This window comes from Pteropus medius, unplaced genomic scaffold (genome assembly GCF_902729225.1).
Source record: "Pteropus medius unplaced genomic scaffold, Ma_sr-lr_union100, whole genome shotgun sequence".
NCBI classification, from domain to species: Eukaryota; Metazoa; Chordata; class Mammalia; order Chiroptera; family Pteropodidae; genus Pteropus; species Pteropus medius.
This window is the reverse complement of record NW_024340699.1, coordinates 2,309,573-2,330,130: the sequence shown is the minus strand read 5'-3', so window position 1 is coordinate 2,330,130 and position 20,558 is coordinate 2,309,573. Positions and strand designations below refer to the sequence as shown.

Sequence of the window (20,558 nt, the reverse complement as noted above, 5' to 3'; positions counted from 1 at the left end):
GGCCAAAGTCAGTTGCCAAAAGGTCTTCATCCAGTTCCCTGTGCAATTATTCATCCCCCGCTCTCCTGCCGTTGGCTAACTGTGATTAATTCCTGTGGCAGCCACAGGAATCACTCCTAATGAATTTCTAATGAACTCATTTGGTGTTAATGCAGTATGTAATTCCGCAGGACACTCATTATAATTTAGCCTTATTAAGTCCCTAGTTATTGGGAACTACTATTGCTCTAAGCTCATAAGTAGGAGCAAAGTAATTATTCTGAGCAGGCAGTTAAATTACAGGAAGGGTCAGACATTCAGGGAGGGCCAGGAAGTGGCAGCTCCTATTTTTCTCTTCTTGAGGTGTACTGAAGGGAACCGGCTGGGCAGGTCTGTGAGCCAAGGTGCGAGTGCCTTCCTGACTTTGCAGTCTGTCAGGTCAGAGCTGTGCAGTCTGCAGCCCACGTGGTGGGGTTTTAAAGGCCCCTCCAAAGGTGGCCCTGCCCCCAAATGGTCTATTCCACTTGCCTACTGCTTGGGTCTGAATTCCTACCATAGGGAGGAATTCTTTCACATTGGAGGCACCTTTGCAGGTTGAAAGGTGACCTATACCACACCTCAGAGAGCACAGAGCAATCACAGATAGGTTATCTCATCTGATCATCCCAGCATCCCAATCATTGTCATTACACCTCTTCGACAAATAAGGAGATTGAGGTTCACAGAGGTGAAGTGACTTGCCCAAGGTCACTGGGTACCAAAACTGGGGACAGAATCCCTATTTCCCAACCTCCAGGTGAGCTCTCTCCAGCTCACCTGTCATTTACTGTCTGGTATGCTTTTCATGCACACATGACCCATACTTCCACCTAGATGAGACCTCCACTGAGGTTGCAGCTGTTTTAATGATTTTCTTTACCTGTTTGACTGGCCTTGTTTCAGAGGATGGGCCTCAAAGCTCCCTTGGTAAAGGCAGAGCCGGTCTCCAAGAGACATCTGGAAGATTCCGTTACACACAAGTTGATTTCACAGCTCCTTTTTTGACTTCTCTCTGAAAGCTTCTCCTTATTCCCATTATCTTACAAATAACTTAATACTTTTGGCTAAAATGTAGATTAAACTTTTTTTTTTTAATTTGAAGTAATTTAACCTGGTGATAAAAGTAACATGTTCTTTCTGCATAAAATTGAGAAAAAGGCAGAAAATTCTAAAGTATATAGAGAGCATCTATAATCTTATCACTTGGATGTATCTCTTGTTTAATAGCTGGTGTATATATCCTTCCAGACCTTATTATATGCATGTGTAAATATATATATAAACATTTTATTCAAAATAGGATTATACCATATGTGCTATTTCGGAAATCACTTTTTATTAAACTTAGAAACATGAAATTGCCGAAAAATAAATCTACACTATCAAATGATAAATACAGGCAAATTTAACAAGAATATCTTTGGCAACTCCTCTGGGTCATGGGAAGATATAAAAGGGTTATTTAGTAAATAAAGCCCAAATAACCACATACACAAGCCAGAAAGGAATTTTGCTTATTGCTACCTTCTATCCCAAAACATCTTGTTTATCAATTTGATTCAGAAGTTTTGCATAAGACCAGTGGATAGAAGATGAAGGCCAAAATGAGAAGTCACGTGGCACTGAGGGTCTGGATGAGTGGACGGGGCCACAGGAAGTGTAGAGGTAAGCCCAGGGGCCCAATGCGGCCCTTGACCACCTCCTCAGCCTCATTTTCGGTCTTAACGGTCACTCTGCTGCAACCTCATTATCGGTGGATTCCCCCACACTCACTAAGCTATTTTGCACCTCCTCGCCTGAAGGGATGTGCATATATACACAAGGAGATGTGAACATGTGTGCAAGTGTGAGTGTCCACCTGAGCCAGGGGCTTGAGTATGTGTGAATACACAGTAGGGAAAGTTGATGGAGTTGGCCTGCCTTTGTCGTGGCCTTCCTGGGTAGATACACGGAGACCGAAATCCCTGGCCAAGGTAACAATCTAATCATTACTGGGACCTTGTCCTTAACTGGGAGGCCTTGGGTCCCAAGCCAGGCAGAAGACTCAGCCCTTATCATAACCCCACTAAAACCACCCTACTGGCAGTGGTAGAGGAGACTCTCCATATTTTTTTTTTCTTGAGCCTAGAGCCCCAAACAGCCAATGGGAAAGCTTAGCTATTACATTTCCTCCCTCCACCATCCCCAATGTAGTCCTACCCAAGGGGCAGTAAACCTTCAGGCAAGATTTCAGAGACAGCAAGAAGCTCAAGGCTGCTAGCAGGGTGAGGCTCCTGTCTCAGGAGGCCCTGAACCCTTGGCTTCTGCTTCACTCTCCACAGCATTTCCCAGTAAAGAAAATACAATGGTGGGGACAGGAAGCAGGGAGGAAAAGACATGGATGTGCTGTCACTGTGCATCCTCTACAGCAGGGCTCTCCAACCCCGCTGGCCAGCCGCGGACTGATAAAGGTCCCTGGCCTGTCAGGAATCAGCTGCACAGCAGGAAGTGAGTGGCCAGCAAGCCAGCAAATACAGACGAAGCTTCGCTGGCTTGCTGGCCACTCACCTCCTGCTGTGCAGCTGGTTCCTGACAGGCCAGGGACCTTTACCAGTCCTCAGCTCCCCAGCTAGCATCACCACCTCAACTCCACCTCAGATCATCAGGCATTAAATTCTTGTAGGAGCACCAGTCCCTGGTGCCAAAAGGGTTGGAGACCGCTGCTCTATAGAATTTCATTCAGTCTCCACAGTGAGCTCTGAAGCAAGGATTCTGTGGGTCTTTTCAGAGATGAGAGAAAGAATGCACAGAGAGGGAGACTTCCTCACAGTCAAACCCTTTATAAAGAGCAGAGGTGGGATTTAAACTCCAGTCAGCCTGACTCCAGAGCTCATACTCTGTCTCTGTCACCAAATAGAAACACAGATGTTAAGACACTTGAAGGAGATAAATAACTGCTCGGCCTACAACACATGAACTTGTCAAAGAGAAGCACAGTTCAGGGGCCATGGGAGGCACAGGTATTATGCTAGAATTATTTTTTTCACTGCCCGTCAGATATCTCTCAGCATTGATTAAAGCCATTCAGGGGCCTTTCATCGCTATGAGGATAGAGTTGAAAGCCAAGCTCTTTACTGAGGCTCATAAAGTCTCAAATGGTGTAGTTGCTGCCCACCAGCCTTGTTTTCTTTGCTTCGGCCACATGAGCCTTCTCTCTATTCCTTCAGTACACTTGTACAGGTGCCTCTCTCTGCCTCAGGCCTTCGCACCTGCTCTTCCCTGTGGCTGCTGTCAGTTTATACCTCCCTTCCTCTCCTAAGGAAAGGTTAATTTTGTTTAGTCGTGATAATGATGTTGTGGCTATATTTTTCTTTTTAAAGATTCCTTATCTTTTAGAGATACATAGTGAAGTGTTTATGGATGACAGAATAAGATGCCTGGGATTTGTTTCAAAATAATTGGGTGGGGTGAAGTGGGAGAGTGGGTGGGGCAGGCATGAAACCGGATGGTGGGAGCTGAGTGAGGAGCGCATGGGGTTCATTATAGCATTCTCTCTACTTTTGTATGTGTTTGAATTCTTTCATAAGAGATTTTAAGAGGTGGTTTGAGAATTTAATGGAGGGAACACGATGTGTATCTACCAAGCTGCATCTCCTTTTTGCTCAAATAAATGCTTTTTATTCTTTGGAAGAGAGAAAGAGAGAGAATTAAATGGAAAAAAAGTCACTTCCTCAGAAAAGCCTTTCTAACCCTGGAGCTCAGGACAAGTCCCCTTTTCTATGCTGCCATGTCACTTCTCCCTAAAGGCATTTATATAAATTGCATTGTTGGGTGGTATGTGTTCACAATGTCCCCCGCCCCAGACAGCAGAAAGTAGAGTCTCTGTCTGCCTAAATCCCTGCTTCTGTCCCAGACCACATTTGGTGAATGAATAGATGAAAAATGAATCAATGAAAAAAATGAATCAATGAGTGAACGAATAAATGAATTCAGAGAAAGCTCACTATGGGCTGGTACAGGAGAGGCAGCTCCTGGAAGAGAGGGAGGAGGGGCCTGAGAATTAGGAAATGGGGATTTGGGGCCCATGTCTGCCACTTCAGCTTGATAAGTGGCCCTGTGGTTGGGACAAGTCTGTGTACCCTATGTCTGACATTGGGGCTTACCACAGGATGGGGCCAAAAACAGGTTTGCTGATAGAGATGAGAGAGGACCTTGGATGAAAAGCAGGGAGAAGCTTGGTAGAAAGGGCAGAGAGACAGAGACAGAGATAGAGAGATATCCCAGCAGGTAAAACCGACAGCCAAGCCCAGCCCCACCCACCTCTAGTGTCTACAGAGCCAGGAGGCATAATGTGGAGCGCCCTCTGGTGGCACACTCTGCAGCCTGGCCTGGGGAGGCGAGGGGCCCAAGGGAGAGGGGCTGCCCCATTTCATCCACGATCATCTCTGGGAGTGGGCAGGCCTGCCACTCCTCCCAGGAGTATCCTTCCTCAGAGAGACATAGGTTAAGAAATGATAATGATGGAGGTGCTCGTGAAGAGTCACAAAGAGACTGTTGAAAGAAGGAAAAGGACTTTCGAAGCTAATCATTCACTCGTTTGTCTGTTCCATAAATATTGAGCCCCGTCTACTATTGCCAGACACATGGGCCCTTGGGATGCGGAAATTAATGGAAGGCAAAGTCCCTGACTTACATGAATTGAGATTCCAGACAAAGAGAGGCAGGCAACAAAGAAACAAGGTAATCCATATGGTCAAAAGTGCTGCGAAGACTACACAACAGGACCACGCGCCAGTGTTTGAGCGGAGCAGGCCTGTCTAACGAAGGAATCTTTGTGTAGACACCTTAATGCTGAGGACACAGGACTGGCGATAGTGGGCCGAGGAACTTCACCTAAAAGTTGGGAAATGGGAACCACATATGTTTGAAGTTTGTGCCAAGGGTTCAGATTTGATCCCAAGGTCCAAGGAAGTCATTGGAGGGCTCTGAGCATGAAGATAAGATGATCTGATTTGCATTGTGAGTAGGTCATGCCTCTGCTTCCTGGATAATAAAGAATACGAAGAACAAAGGTAGAAACAGGGAGGCCCGCCAAGAGACAGGCAACTCCAGGTGTCCAGATACAAACAGATGGTGGCTGAACCAGTGTCGGGAGAAGGAGTGAGGGTCTGGAGCATCTTAGAGGCATGGGGGACAGGACCTGCTGGTGGACTGTCTGGGAAAGGTGGGGAGAGCTGAGACCAGGCGAGGTGCCTTCCCCTCCCACGCCGCACCCCTTCAAGTCTGGGCATGGAGCCCACTGAGTCATCTCCCTCGAGTCACTTAGAGAAGGGGCAAAGGACCATGGCCGCCACCAGAGACCCCAAGGCTGTATCTTGGGTGTGTTCAGAGACTAGGGACCCGGGGGCCAGAGGTGCGTTCAGCCTCACGCAGCTCTCCTCTCCCCATCCATCCGCAATCTCTTATCCCTCTCCTTCCCTCTCTTTTTTCCCCTCCCCCTTTCCTCTCCGGTTCCTTCCCCACTCCCCCATGCCTTCTGCAGCCTTAACACAAGGAAGCCTCCAGCAAAGCCAAGGGGTCTCCAGGGACAGAGCAAGAAGTGCTGACTGTGGCATTTTCCAAGATGGGACGCAGCCTTTGCTGCCTTCCTCATCCCATCCTCCTGCAGCAAGAGGAGGTATGGGAGCCAAGACCCCCCTAGACCTGTGGTTCCCAACTGGAGTCGATGTCGTCTCCTTGGGGCATTTGGCAATCTCTGGAGACATTTTTGGTTGTCATAACTGAGGGGAGAGGGGTGACTGGCATCTAGTGGGTGGAGGGCAAGGACGCTGCTAGACATTCTGGGCGGCACAGGACAGCCCCCACAGCCAAGAGTGATCTGGCCCCGCACGTCAACAGTGCTGTGGTTGCGGGACCCTGCCCAGGCTTTGCCATCAGAGCTGGAAAGGACTGTCCTCTTCCTTGTGGTCCCACTGTCATCACTCTGCCATGTACCAGGTGGTGGCTAGGTGGCCACACTGTATCTGCATTATCTCCTCTAGTCTTCTCAGCCATACTGGGAGGTAGGTAGTATTATTTGCCCCAAGTCACACAGACAATGAGAGGCGGAGCCAGGATTCGGATTCTAAAGCCTGCAGCTTTCCCACTTCTTCCCCACTGAAGGGATTTCACAGGGTGTGTCCTTGCTGTTAGCAATGGGACAATTGGGTTCAAGCGAGGTCTTGTTGGGAAGTCCACTGAGTAAGAGACAAAGGACTGCCTAAGGTTGAGGCAGGGTGGGAGAGTATACAAAGCCTCTCACCCCCACCCCCATGCCCGTCCTTTCTCTGAAGACTCCAAGGCCATCTCTCTCCACCCTGGCAGGGCCACCACAGAGGGCTGCACAGGTCGTACGCAGCAGAACTGCAGGGGACGCCATTCCCGTAGCCTACCTCATGAGGTTAGTAGGGCTAAAGCAGAGCTACCTTTGGGCACAGGTGACAAATAGGTTTCATCTTGAGTGGGAACATGCATTGCTTAGTAGACAAGGTACCATGATTAATGAATAAGGTCTGGAGCGGGGAGGAGGGGTGGGAATGGCTGTGAACTCCTCCTCCTAAGTAAGAAATAGGAAGCCAAATTTGACTGGGAGATACCTTGCTTCTCCCCACTTTTTGCAATTCAGTAGTGACTCAAAAATGGAGCTGTCAACCCAGCATTAAAAAAGAACCACAAAAACAACAACAAAAAAAAACAAGGCAGGAGAGCCTCCTGGAATCAGGGAAATGGCTGTGCCTCTTTCCCATGGCTCCGTCACGGCTCCCTTTCGGGTTTTCCTGACAATCTAGTATTACCTGGATTGATCAGTTTGGGCAGAGAGGGACTGTAGCTGACATTTTTATCACCTTTGCAACCCTCTTAGGGAAGGTTTAGAGCTAGAACTGGCAGAATGAGGTTGGGGATGTCTGTTCTCCAGGTCCCACCTCCCTGCCCCTGGAGTGAGACGCTCCCCCCTGAGGGCCTTGGCCTCCCCCCATCCTTTCTCTCTGGAGTTTGGCAAGGAGGATCTGCAGAGATCCTGTAATGTGGGACAGCAGGCACTGTCCTTTCTTTCTGCAGGGTGTTCCCCAGCTGTCCTGGAGCCTGGGAATCGTCCACTCTAGGATGAATCATCCTGGCCCATCTCTGCTCTGCCTTCACCCCATCCATTGCTTCTACCTCAACCTAGCTACAGAGCATGGCCACTAATGCCAGAGCTGAGGCCTCCCTTCCAAAAGGGAGCGGTCCCTGTGGCTCCAAGGGCCTGAAAATTCAGGCTGCGGGCTTTCCCTTGGGCAGGTACCACAAAGAGGAGGGCAGCACAGGGGAGGAGATGCATCAGTGTACACCCGTTTGTGCAGCCTGTACCATCGTGAACCTATTTAAGAAAACAAATTAAAAAGAGACAGAAATGGTTTGGGGCTTGGCACTAGAGCCCCTGGAGGAGGAGGTGGCCAGGCTGGCTGCAATCACAAATGGACAGTGTCTATGCAGAGAGGCTCTTGTTCTGGCCTCAGAAAGATGATATTCTGCCTTCTAGGAAATCCTCTCTCTGTGTACTCGTTCATTCAGAAAACAAATATTTCTTGAGCTCCTGCTCTGTGCTTAGCACTGCAGTGGGTGATGGCCGAGGTCCCTGATTCCTTGAAACAAATAGCCCTATGGGGTGTAAAGGTACCAGCAGGGCAACGGGTGGTAGGACTGGGATCAACTAAAGAGATACCATCAAGGTGAGACCTGAGGGATCAGGGAAAGCTTCCTGGAGGAACTGATGTGGAAACTGAACTGAAGTCTGAACGATGATTCAAAGCCAGGGAGGATTGGGGGTGCAGCTGATGAGGGTGTCCCAGGCAGAGGGAATCCCAGGTGAGAGGCCTAGCTCTTGGACAGAGAGAGTCAGAGATTGCTTATAGGATTCAGGAGCCATGCGGCGTTATCTCCAGCTACCTTTGAACCTAGGAGGCTTTCAACAGAATTTGGCACATCTACCTTGTCTGTCCTTACCGTGTGTACACGTGTCTCTGCCATGGGGTGCAGGTCGGGGACAGCGAGTCATTCAGCCCAGGACTGGGCATGTCTCTGTGGCTACCCAGCTGGCACAGGACCAACACCTGGTAGGGCTCAGTGTCTATTAGACGGTTTGTTACAAGTTCATATCTCTCATAGAGAAGACAGAGATCCAGGCACAATGAGTCATGAGCTCATTACACATTCGTTGAGCACTTACTATAGTGTGTCAGACGTGGGCTGAGTCCTGAGGATTTAGGAGAGAACAAGCAACCACGGTTCCTGTTGGAATGGAGTTGACATTTCACTGGGGGAGACTCAGTGTGTGCAGAATATCAAATAGCATGACCGCTGGAAAGAGAATGAAACAGCCTGTGGTAAGAGGGTGGGTGGAGGTGAGGGCGGCCAGGGAAACCTGCTGGGGAGGTGTCACTGGGGCCACCTCCCATATGAAGGCCTGCAGGAAGTGCAAGAGGTCAGGCGAGGGTGATGGACATGGCACCCTGGCGAGTCAGACGAACAGAAAGGAAGCCCCTGAGGCCAGAGGGAAAGAGGGCATGAGTGAGGGGACAGGGGAGAGAAAGGTAGGGTCTGGCTGGCACAGCACCCTGTGGGCAAGGGACTTCATTCCAAGTCAACTAGGAAACCTTTCAAGGTTCTAAGCAGGGGTGTAGCAGGACCTGATCTGCACTTTTAAAAAATCATGGTAGCCTCAAACAGAATGCTATGGTTCTCCTCCCTCCCGCAAATGGATAGATTCAGGATATATTTTCAAGGACGAATCAAAACCAATTGCCAGCATATTGGACACGGGTTAAAGGGGAAGGGAAGAATTCTAGTGGTCCTCTGCTCGGGGCCTATGCAGCCAGCTACTGTTTCTTCATCTGCAAAATACTGACAACGGTGGGCTTGGCGGTGCGATGGGGCAGGCACAGATGAAGCTACTTTATGAATGACACTATTCTTTGTGTTATAGATGGTACGTGTCCCCAGCAGAAGATGGGGACCCGGAGGTTAGGATGGTGTCTTCTAGAGCCCTGTACTCCCCCGCCCCCCATTTCCAGGGTGCTTACTATTTATTGGGCAGGCACTGTGCAAAGTGCTCACCATTCAGTATCTCATGTAATCAATCATCTCAGGTCTAGGAGAGAGAAATGACATATCCCTACTTTACAGATGAGGAGACTGAGTCTCGGAGCTGAGATATGAACTTGCGTGTTAGGTCAGCCCAGAGAGGCCCTGCTCACTTGACTGGTTTCACTGAACAAACTTGGAGTTGCTTAGTCCGCCTACATAATCTTAGACAGAACACTTTATTTTTCTGGAAATCTGTAACCTTTGGTCAAGGGACAAGAATTAACACCTTTTATAATGCAATTGTCAATTTGTCTACACATTTCAGAAGTGAAAACTAAGGCTTGAAGAGGTTAAAGATTGAAATTTGGGCCTGACTGACCTTCAAACTGAGCTCTTTCTACTGAAAACTGCTTATTTGTTTACGTATCGTCCAGGGCTACTTTTGTACAAGGGCAGAGCTGAGTATTTGTGACAGGGAGGGTAAGGCCTGTAAAGCCTACAATATTTACTGTCTGGCCCTTAATAGAAAAAGCCTGCAGACCTCTCCTGGAAATCACAACCGCACTGCAACACTTCTCTTTCTCCAAGAAGCAGGATGGATAACTGTCATCGAAGATAACCCAGGGTTTACCCCAAGGCTATGGGGGAAGGAAGAGGTTCAGATCGGAAGAAGGCAGGTTATTGCAGGAAGTGCTCTTGGAGGAACCTGGAGGGACCTTGGAGAAATAGAGTTCAGCCTCCTTTTTTAAAAAACCGAGGTCCACAGACCAGAGGCAGCCAGCCCAAGGCCACCCAGCACGTGGCTGACAGGCAGGTGGGGGAGCTGCCTCTCTCCCCAAGGGGAAACGTGGGCGAGGCCTCGGGCTCTGGGGACCTCTGGTTCAGTTTGGCTCCGGGGGTGGATGGGGAGCGCTGCAGGACGCAGGCGGAGGCCTCTCCCGGGCGGGAAAGGGGAAGCACCTCTGTCCCGCCCGCGGACTCTTTCCCGCTCCAAGCTCGGTGCTGCACCCCATTCCGCGCTCAGCCAGCGGGCCACCTGGGCGGCGATTCGCCCAGGTCTTTTTTGATTTTGCATAGCACGTAAGACACACCTAGCTCCCTGGGGCTCAGAAAGCAGCCTTAGATCGGCGCAGGGCTGGGGAGCTCCAGAGGAGGAGGAGGAATTGGGAGGAGCTACCGGAGAGCAGCCCTCCCGAATCCGAGCCCTGCCCTGGAGAAATCCAGAAGGCTCCTTTCTCTTGTAGCTTGCAGAAATAATAAAAGTAATAGCAAACATTTATTAAGGATGTGGCTCAGATTAGGTGCTCGGAGAGTAACTTTGTGAAACTGTTAGACTCCTTTACCACCAGAAACAAGCTTCCCCGCATCCACCTCTCATCACCCGGACCCTGGTGTTTGGACACAATTCCTATTCTGACAGGTTTCCCCTTCCGCGGTGCCAAGAGCCCACAGTCCTCATCAGGAAACTGCTGGACCCTCAGTCCCTTCTCTGCACCTTCCCCCGACCACTGCCCTGAAACCTGCCTCCCCACCCCCACCCTGCCAGCCCCCTCCAGGGAAGCTGTTATTTTCGCGCGGTACTCCTGTGGATCAGGGTTGAGGGTGAGGTCATTCTATTGGGTACTCCTTGTGGAGCATAGCAATCCACTTCTCCCTTTTCCAAACACATTACTTCCCATGGTCTTATTACTGCCAGTGTAGACAGCCCACAGCTCCTTATTACTTTCCCACCAGCTTCTCAGAGGTGGCCCTCACTTACAAGACATCGCCTTTATTCCTGTTATCATCACTTCACGGGTCACCTGGAGGAGCCCCCTGACATTTTGGCCACTCTTGTTCCTTAAACTCCCTTGTGATCTTGCCCTCTATTCACCTCAGCCTTTTTTTTTCCCATGGTCGGTGGAGGAGGAAGAAATTTCCCTCTACCCTTCAAGGTTCTTTTGGCTGGTCTAATAATTAAATCTAAATGAGACAGATTAACAAAAAATAACCAAATTTAATTACAATCTGTTAAAAAACAATTCAACCGAGTAAATTTGGAGATCTAATTGGTTTTATTAAATGACTCATGAATGGGGGTAGCACCCTATCTAGCAATTAGAATGATGCTCGGAGGGGCTGTACAAAATGGAAGGGTTTTTATAGGAAGAGGGTGGAACAAGGGGCTATTAATAGAAGAGAAGAAAGGATTATTTTTAGAGCAGGATGTCTCCTTCTGGGGGAAAGGGAATGGCCAGGCTTTTTATCATGCATATTTCCTCTTCTTTCTCTGAGGGGAGGGGAAGGAGAGGGCCCAGGTGACAGATCACCTCACTGGTGCTTGGCCAGAAAATTCCAGACTGGTTGATTAAGTTTACATTTCTAGGGAAGGTTGAAACTGCAATTAGATCAGGTATTAAATCAGAGTCTCTGCTCAAAACAACCTTCATGCCAACATAGCACACCTTGAGGTGGCCAGTTCGGAACCCCTTTGGGCATGTCCTTGCCTCCTATCGTGGCATCACACCTCCGAAATCCACATTGTGCAGGGGTTCTTGTCAAACACCATGAAGGGAATGCAAAGTTGGAGCCTCCTTATTTTATTTTATTTTTTTAGGCGAGGCAACCCTTGGTTGACCTCACAGATTGCAAGGACCTTGTCAGTTCACAATCCCTTATTTTTTTATTTTTTACGACTACAGCACCTAGTCTTCCTGGGTGGTCTCCCATCCAAGTACTAACCAGGCCCCATCCTGCTTAGCTTCTGAGATCAGACAGGACCAGGCTTGTTCAGGGTGGCACGGCCGTAGACCAAATTCCAGGGGTTCTTGATCTTTGACCAGAACCTCCTCCCGCTCCTGTCCACTTTCTCTTGGCTCCAGCATCACCTCAACTGCATTAAGATCTCCAAGCCATTGTCTCTATTAGTCACTGCCCCTGTTCCTTCCAGCCCTGTCCCCAAACACCAGTTTCCCTTCTCAGACTTACTCACCACTAAGTTTTGGGTGTGTTACTTTCTCTTGCTTGGAACGCCTTCTCGGAAGGTTTTTGTCTTGGTTTCCTCCTCTCTCACTGGCTGCTCCTCAGTCTCCTAAGCAGGTTGCTCCTCTACTTGATATCAAAACCTAATGCACCGCACTCCTAGGACCCCTTCTTTTTCTTGTCAGTGCTCTCCTCCTAGATGAGCTCTTTCTGTGCTGTGGCTTTAAAGAGCATGCATCAGCCAGTCATGCCCACATTTCTTCCTCCAGTTCTGACTTCTCCTGTGTCCCACCATTAACATGATCTCCACACGGATGTCTAGTAGTTATCACAAAGCTAATAATATGCATTCACCGTAGTGACTCTCCGCCGTTTTCGTGTTGATAGGATTCTCTATTCATCTTCCTGATCCTGTTTCTCTCATGCTTCCCACTGAAGTAAGTGGCATTCCAAATACAGTTGCTCAAGCCCAAACCAGGTATCACCTTTGATTCCTCTCCTCCCCTCTTTGGCCAAGACTAACCTCTCAGGAGTCCTTGTCATCTTCAAAACATGTCCCTGATGCGCTCATTTCCCTTCGTCTCCCACATATCAGTCCTAAACCCTTGGACCCAGATCATCACAATAGCCTCATTACTGGTGTTTAAAAGAAACCACAGGCCCCAAAAGCGGTCAGTCACTTGTGCTAAGCCCACATCACCAAACTAACCTAATTGCAATTTCAACCTTCCCCTAAAATGTAATCTTAACCAGTCAGTCCAGAATTTTCTGGTCAGCACCAATGAGGTCATCTGCCACATGGGTCCTTTCCATCCCCCAAAGGAAGATGAGCCAATCCCTCTTTCCTTATCCCTCCCCATGCTATCCATAAAAGGCTTCCCTTTAAACATCTCCTCAAGGAGAAGAGTTCCCTTCTCCTTGCTAGATGGGATGTTGCCTGATTCATGAATAGTTCAATAAAGCCAATTAGATCGTTAAAGTTTAGTTGGTTGAATTTTTGTTATTTGGCACTGGTCTCCCTGCTTCTTCCTTGAGTCCCTGCAGTCTGTTCTCCACAGAGCAGCCAGAGTGACCTGCCAGGTCAGGTCATGCCTCTCTCAAAACCTTGCTCTGGCTCCCATTTCCCTCTGAGAGAAAGTCCCTACAGTGCCCAGCAAGGCCCTGCAGTGACCTCTTGTCTTGGGGCCCAGATCACATAAACAAGACATTCATTTCTCACAGTTCTGGAGGCTGGAGTCTGAGATCAGGGTGCCAGCATGGTCGGTGAAGGCCCTCTTCTAGATCACAGGCTTTTTGTGTCCTCATATGGTGGAAGGAGGCCAGTGATCTCTCTGGAGCCTCCTTTATGAGGCACTAATCCCATTCAGGAGGGCACAAGGTAATCACCTCCCAAAGGTACCACCTCTTAAAATGTCTTCACCTTGGGGTTAGGATCTCAACATATGGACTTGAAGTGGGGGACACAAATGTTTATTCCATAGTCCCTCTCCGACTCACCTCCTGCTAGTTGACTCAGCCACACTGGCCTCTCCCTGTTCCTGCTGAAAGACCATTGCACTGCTGGTCGCCTCTGCCGGGGAAGCTCACTCTCTCACATCCCACATTTGGTTCAGTGTCCAGAGGAGGCACTTTTCCTCATTATCATAAAGTCTCCTTAGTGGCCAGAGGTGGCCCTGTCACTGGCGACAAGAGCAGGAATTTATGTCCGTATTGCCCTCTGCTGTATATTCCACACCTGGAAAGAACAACACCTGGCACACAGGAAGCACTTAGGAAATAGCTTCAGAATAAATGAAACCAAGTTTCTGCAGTGTTCAGAGCCTTTACTCTGGCAACTCCATTCCCCTGGCTCTTTGCTGCTGAGAAGTCAAGGCCCCTTCCCTATGCTACAGCCCCCAGCTTCTCTCACATTTTCCTGATAATACTTATCATCACCTGATATATTTAGCTTGGTATGTAAAGTCAGCTATCTCTTTTCTCTGCAGTATCTCCTTTTTAGTAAATACTAACTTGATCAGGATTTCTCCATCTCCACACTATTGACATCTTGGGCCAGAAAATTCTTAGTTAAGGGGACTAACCCATACATTGTGGTCTTTTTAGCAGCCTCCCTGGCCTCTACTCACTAAAGGTGCCAAGTCGTGACCCCCAAAAGTGGCTCTAGGCATTGACAAATGCTTACCGGGGGGCAAAAATGCCCCTGGTTGAGAACCAGTGTATTAGTTGAGTGAATGGATGAATGAATGAAGGAACTCAGTCCTGAGCCCTACCTAAAGCTCTTTCCTCTACTTCCTGGATTCAAAAATGCATTCCTGCAGAAAGCTCCCTAGCCTCATTGAGAAAGAGCACAGAAAAGCCTTGGCCATGCCTCTCATCCCAAAACAATGCCCCAAGCTCCACATCCAAGAATCACATCTGTAGAACATCCTCCAAAACCTCTAAAAGCACCTCAGTCTGTAAGATCTATAGTTATTCAATATCTAGCAAAGGTTTTACCTCCCAGGGGTGTGTGTGTGTGTGTGTGTGTGTGTGTGTATCTAGGGTGGGATTAAAGATGGAAAATGGTACCATCTTTTCTCCCACTCAATCCAGGTAACGTGCATTAATATACTTCTCCGTTATTGTCCACCCCAGCCCTGAATATTGAAGAGGGAAGAAATGTCCTTGGGTTTTCAAATCAACTCTTCCCAAATAACTTCTATCAGCCACAGCCAAAGAACCACCCATCAAGTAACCATTTAACTAAGTTGAGTGCTTTGTATGCATAAATTATATATTTCTATCCAACACCTCTTTACGACACCTCTACAAGGCACTGTTATCGCACAGTCCGTTGTCTGCAGAATCTTAAGACCTGTGAGGCCTGATACCCAGACCAATAAGTCCATCCACACTCTGGACAGAACCCCCTGGATGCCCCTCAGGCATCTCACACTAAGCAGGTCTACAGAACTTGTCTCTCTTCCCCACCCTTCTCTTCCCTGGCTCCTCATCCTCCCAAACCCCACCTCCCCATTTGCCTGTCAAACCAGGCCTGGGCCCTGCCTCTCACTCCCAGATGTTATCAATCCCCAAAGCCCTCTTTATCTTTGGAAACTCCATCAAGCTAGCCTGCGGGCATTTTACCCCCCTCCCTTTGCATCCTTCCTGCAGACTCCAAGCTTTCTAGATGCAAATTTTTTCCTGCAGTGGTTCCCCATTGACTCATCTCAGGGATAAAGTCATACTCCCACCACTTCTTGAATCACCAGTCCCGCCTCTGCTTCTCCCCAGCTGTTGCCTGTGTAGGGGTTCGGAGCTAGTCACCCTGAGACTTGCTTCTGTTATATGCAGATTGTTTTGAGCCAAGGGTACTTTTAGCTTCAGGCACAAGAGAAACTTCTGCCCCTCCCTTTAACTACCTAGATGAACTTGAATTAGGGGCCTTGCCCATAATAAGAGATGATCAGGGGTAACCTTTTGACCCACCTTTGTGACAGAAAAAACTTCTGTTTACTAAAAATCTGCTCTTATTATTATTCTGCAATGATCCTTTGAAGCCCCCAAGGCATCTTACCTCCTCCCTAACTCAGAATGTCTCATACATCTGTGTGCTTTTTCTTTCTCTGAACTTCTCAGTGCATGTGGGGTCTCTGACTCTCATGTATGTGGGGTTCCCATACATATATATGTATTAAATTTGGTAATTTTATTTTGCTAATCTGTCTCATGCCCTTTTGATTATTAGACCAGCCAAAAGAACCTTGAGGATAGAGGAAAGTTTGTTCCTCCCCAACACTGAAACTGGAACTCTCTTGAACCTCTGGGCCTCTACAAGAGTTGGTCCCAGCTCTTCTCTTTGCCTGGACAAGGCTTATTTGGCCTATAAGGCTCAGTTTGGCCCTCTACGTCCCCTAGAACGAGTTCATGCCATGACAACCGATGCTCATCCCCACCCTCTTGGAATTGCTTGTCCTTCTGTCCCATCCCCCAGCTGCAGGGGTGCTGGGATTCCATGGTCTTCTAAGCAAGGGCCTGGCAGTGGACATTCGGTTTTATATTTGTTGAATGAGTGAATGAATAGATAGACAAGTAGACGGATCAGTCTGGATGCCAAGCATAGAGGTGCAGGGACATTACACAGTTGTCATAGCATGGGGGTCATGGAGTGGCTGAGAGCCTTGGCTTTGGAGTGAGATAAACGGGTTTGCATCTGTTTCCAACAGTATTTGTGTGTGGGACACTATGTGGGTTACTTGGGCTTGCTGGGCCTTGGGGTTTCCACCTGTAAAATAGGATGATGATATTGTCTTCAAGTAGTTAAAATAAAAAGCATGCCCCGTGGGAAGGGCTCTGCAGGAAGTATTTATCCAATGGTGGTTTTGTCTATTTTTGCTGCTCAGCGGGATGGCAGGATGATAAGGATTAGGATTTGGCAATCAGGCTGCCTGGGTCTAAATCTCAGCTCTTCTATGTATTATCTGTGTGACTTTGGGCAAATTACTCAACCACTCTGACTGAGCCTCACTTTTGTCCTGTTAATTGGGGTAATAGTACCTTCCTCCCAGGGTTGCCTTGAGGCTAAAATAAGATAATGAACTTAAAGCAGTTAGCAGTGCACCATAATGGTTGGCTAAACACACTGGAGCCCTGTAAAGTGGTATTGGTGGGCAGGAGCCCCGGATTCTCTGTGAGTGACTCAGAGACAAAATTCTTTTCTCTGCTGTTCAGTTTTCAACTCTGTACTAAGGGTCCCAACCCGCCGAGCTCCAAAATGCCGTGATTCTGAGTCCTGCCTGGTCTTTGTCGGCACTGGCCTCCCTGACATCTTCTCTAAGGAAGCCCGCTTTCCAAGGGAAGAGAAAAGATTCCTTTTCCCTCTCTGCAACTCTGCTCCCTCAGCTTCATCAAAGCTAACTCACTCTGTGACTCCTCCCCTCCGAGATCCCTGTGCTTCTTGCTTCCAGCAGGTGCCAGTGGGTTAATCAGAGTCACTAATGGAACTGACAGGAACTCAGTGTTAGCTCACTAATGGGTCGCCCCTTCTGCCCACCCTGTAACTCAATGCCTTCGCCCTGGTAAAAGGCCCTCAGGGGGTTCCTGTTGGCTCCAATCTGCTGGTGTCTAACATCCTCCAGAAGGCTGGAGAGGGAAGAAGGTAGATTGACACAAGTGGGGACAGGGTGGGAGAGGCTTTGAACCGGCAGTTAGGGCATCTGGGTTCTCTGCCACTGACTTAACGTGTGAGCTTGCACAAATCCATTCCCCTATCTGGGCCTCGGTTTCCTCATTTGTAACATGAGGCACGTTGGGTGGTAAAGGTCTTGCTGGAGCTTACATTCTGGAATTATCAAATCCTGTCCCTTTTTAGCTACAAGGTGAATATTTTTTCAGCATCCTTCAATGTCCCCAAACTATTTGAGCACCTATGATGTGCCAGTCTATGCCAGGCACTGTGGTCCAGGGGGAGGGCACGTATGTGAATGAGGCACAGTCTCTACCCCAAGATCCCCTAGGCTCTGTGCCACCCTGCTACAGTTCTGCTATTCACAACATGGAGGAGAGCAGGAGGCCTCCACACTTACTGAGGACGTCCTGTGTGCCAGGCTGAGGGCACAGAGAAAACACAGAGGCTGCAGATCTTTCAGTCCATATGGCTTTCTGACTGTACCGTGTTCTCTCACCTCTTGGCTTTTGCACAAGCCATTCCCTAACCCTGGAATAGTCTTACCTCCTCCACTTTTTACCTATCTAGCTCATTTTATTTTTCTGGCCTTGAGTTCATTCATTTGTTCATGCGTACATTCCTTCATTCAACCCACACATACCATGTGCCAGGCTGTGCCAAGAGTTTGGGATCCAGAAGTGAATAAGACACACTCTGTCCCGTCCCCTTGGAGCTTACAGATTCTTGTGGAGGAGTCAGTCCATGAAACAGTTTCATGCATACACACAGAATGATCATTTAAGTTGAGATGAACATAGGAGGGACAGAAACAAGAGCTGAGACAGAAGGTGGGGTGGGGGCAATCCCGGAAGATCCACAGCGTGTTCACAGCTCAGGGGCAGGAAAGGAAAGGGCTTGTCAGAAGAATTGACAGACCAGTGTGGCTGGAATGCAGTGGGGGTGGTATGGGGAGGATGGAGAGGGGCTGGAACAGATCAGCCTCAAGGGTGTTCCTGGGGAAGCCAGACCCCTGCCACCATGTTTGGGGAGGTGCTCCCTCTTTTTCTTCCCTATGACAATACCTGTCACACTGGATTGTCACTTCCTGCTCCTAAGGACAGAGGCCATCTCCCGAAAGCATTGTGCCCTCTATTCTTGACTCATTGTATAAAGCAAAATGCATATCATTCATATGAGCTGCCTCACTGTCTGTCCAGTCTGCCCCATCAATAACAGCACCACATTCATCCAGCTGCTCAATCGAAAAACCCAGGAGTCATCGTGGACACCTTGATTTTTATTTCCTTCCTTCCAAGAATCCAAGAAAAGACCTGTTCCCTCTACTTCTCAAACCATCCCGCATCTGCCATGGCCACTGCCCCAGCCTGAGCCACTCTGCAAGCTGCTTAGCTGCTCCTTCCCCTGCCCCCCCACCATGCCACACCCTTGCTTGAAATACGGGCAACTAATTCTTTTTCTTTTCTTTTTTTTCTTAACTGTGCAGACAGAAAAGCGAAAGAAAAACAAAAGCACAGTCACTTCTCACTATGCTTGAAATGAAATCTTTATCTGGGCCGGCAAGTCCTTGCTGATTTGGCCTTGTCTAGGTCTCCAAGCTCATCCCATGCACTCTCTCTCGCTTTTCTCTTCCAGACACACTGGTGGGGGTGTCTCTCTCTGTCCCTGTCACTCTCTGTCTCTCTGTCTCTCTCTCTCCCTCTCTGTTTCTCTCTCTCTGTTTCTCTGCCTCTGTCTCTGTCTCCCTCCCTCCCCTTTTTCTAACTCTTACATATTCCAAGGTTTATTTCTGCCTCGGGATCTTTACATGTGCTGTTCCCTCTGCCTAGACAGCCGTTTCCTCAGGATTTCACCTGACTATGTTGTCCTCGTCCAAACTCAATTCCAGAGACGCTTTCCAGAAAGGACCTTCGTGCCCACCTCCCCTCCCCAGCATTTCTTGCCATTACTCGCCATCCTATGCCCTGCTAGCTCTACCTGCTATTTCCTTGTTTGTTCATTCAGTTACTTGTTTATTGCCAGCTTTCCCTCTCGAAGGCGGGCTGCATGGGGGCAGGGACCTCGTCTGCCCCAGAACCTGGCACAACATGGGCCCTCAGTTACTGGTTGTTGAATAAAAAAAATATATATTGATCTCTTTTATATGCCAGGCTCTGTTCTAAGTACTTACATGTATTATCTGACTGAATCTCACAGCGGTTGCCCTTAGAGAGAAACCACAGCTTAGAGAAGTGACCTGACCTGCCCAAGGTCACCTAGCTAGGAAGCCATGGATTCAAAACCAGCCCGCCCCCAAGACCACATTAGCAATTGCAACAAAGTGCTGATGCCCACAGCAACCCCTTGTGTTGCATGCATGTGCGAATGAATGAATGGACAGATTATAAACACCTGGACTGAGTGGCATGGCTGAATGACAGACATTCCAAGCTTTAAGAAGTTCACCATCTTCATCTCCTTGGGTACTGGTTTCAAACTGGGGAAAAAAGGGAGCGTTAGCACTGACTGTTGTTTGCCAGGTACTGTACCAATGGCCCTGTGGTAATCTGCTCTGCCCAGAGCGGCCACCAAGTCAGCCTGGTCAGTGGGGGACCCCAGGGAGCATCCTGGTAGCTGTGAGCTCTCTCCCAGGGGGCTCTGCTGTCTTGTGAGAGCCGTGTCTCTGGCTGGCTGCCCACCCGCCTGCCAGCCAGAGCTTCTGAGCTCATCAATCACCCTGCTGCATTCTGCCAGGCTGTGTCTCAAAGGAAGACGAGTCAGCTGAAGATGGAATGGGCTCGGGCTGAGGGGGGAATTGGAGACACGGGGGAGAGAGGGAAGGCCCAGAAAGACAGCTGTGGACTGAATCGATACCCTCTCCTCTAAGGAGGGTCGATTAGAAGAGGAGGAAGGGGCAGGGTTCCCATTGGAAAAGCAGTGGCGTGAGGAGGAGAGGTGGAGAGAATGGCTGGTGTGGGCGGGATGGTTTCCCATTGCAACAGAAATTCAGTCTGCCCTGGTGCCCTGGCTGCTCTGACAGCCCCAGGAAACAGCCTGACAGCTCTGGGAAGGCAGGCAGATCGCTTATGGCAGCTGATTCATTGCAGGATCAGCTGCCCTCCAGTACTGCTAGGCTCCCTGTGGCCTGGCTTCCTGGCACCCCCTGCCTCCCCAACACTTCAGGGAGGGGAGGGAGGGTGACAGAAGAGGCTGGGGCATCTCCATCTTCACACTCCAGCTCCTTTTTCAGATCTGAGTCTCTTGGGATTGGAATTTGAGCTGTCTCCCCAGAGAGGTTCTGCTGGAAGTCAAGATGTCTGAGCCGAAGCCTCCTTAGAGATCTTCTAGTCCAGAG

At 49.0% G+C, this 20,558-nt stretch overlaps 1 pseudogene; it reads right to left on the bottom strand.

The window, feature by feature from the left end:
* Nucleotides 1-11,771: 11,771 nt before the first annotated feature.
* On the bottom strand, nt 11,772-11,890 carry LOC120616772 (uncharacterized; annotated as a pseudogene).
* Nucleotides 11,891-20,558: the final 8,668 nt, after the last annotated feature.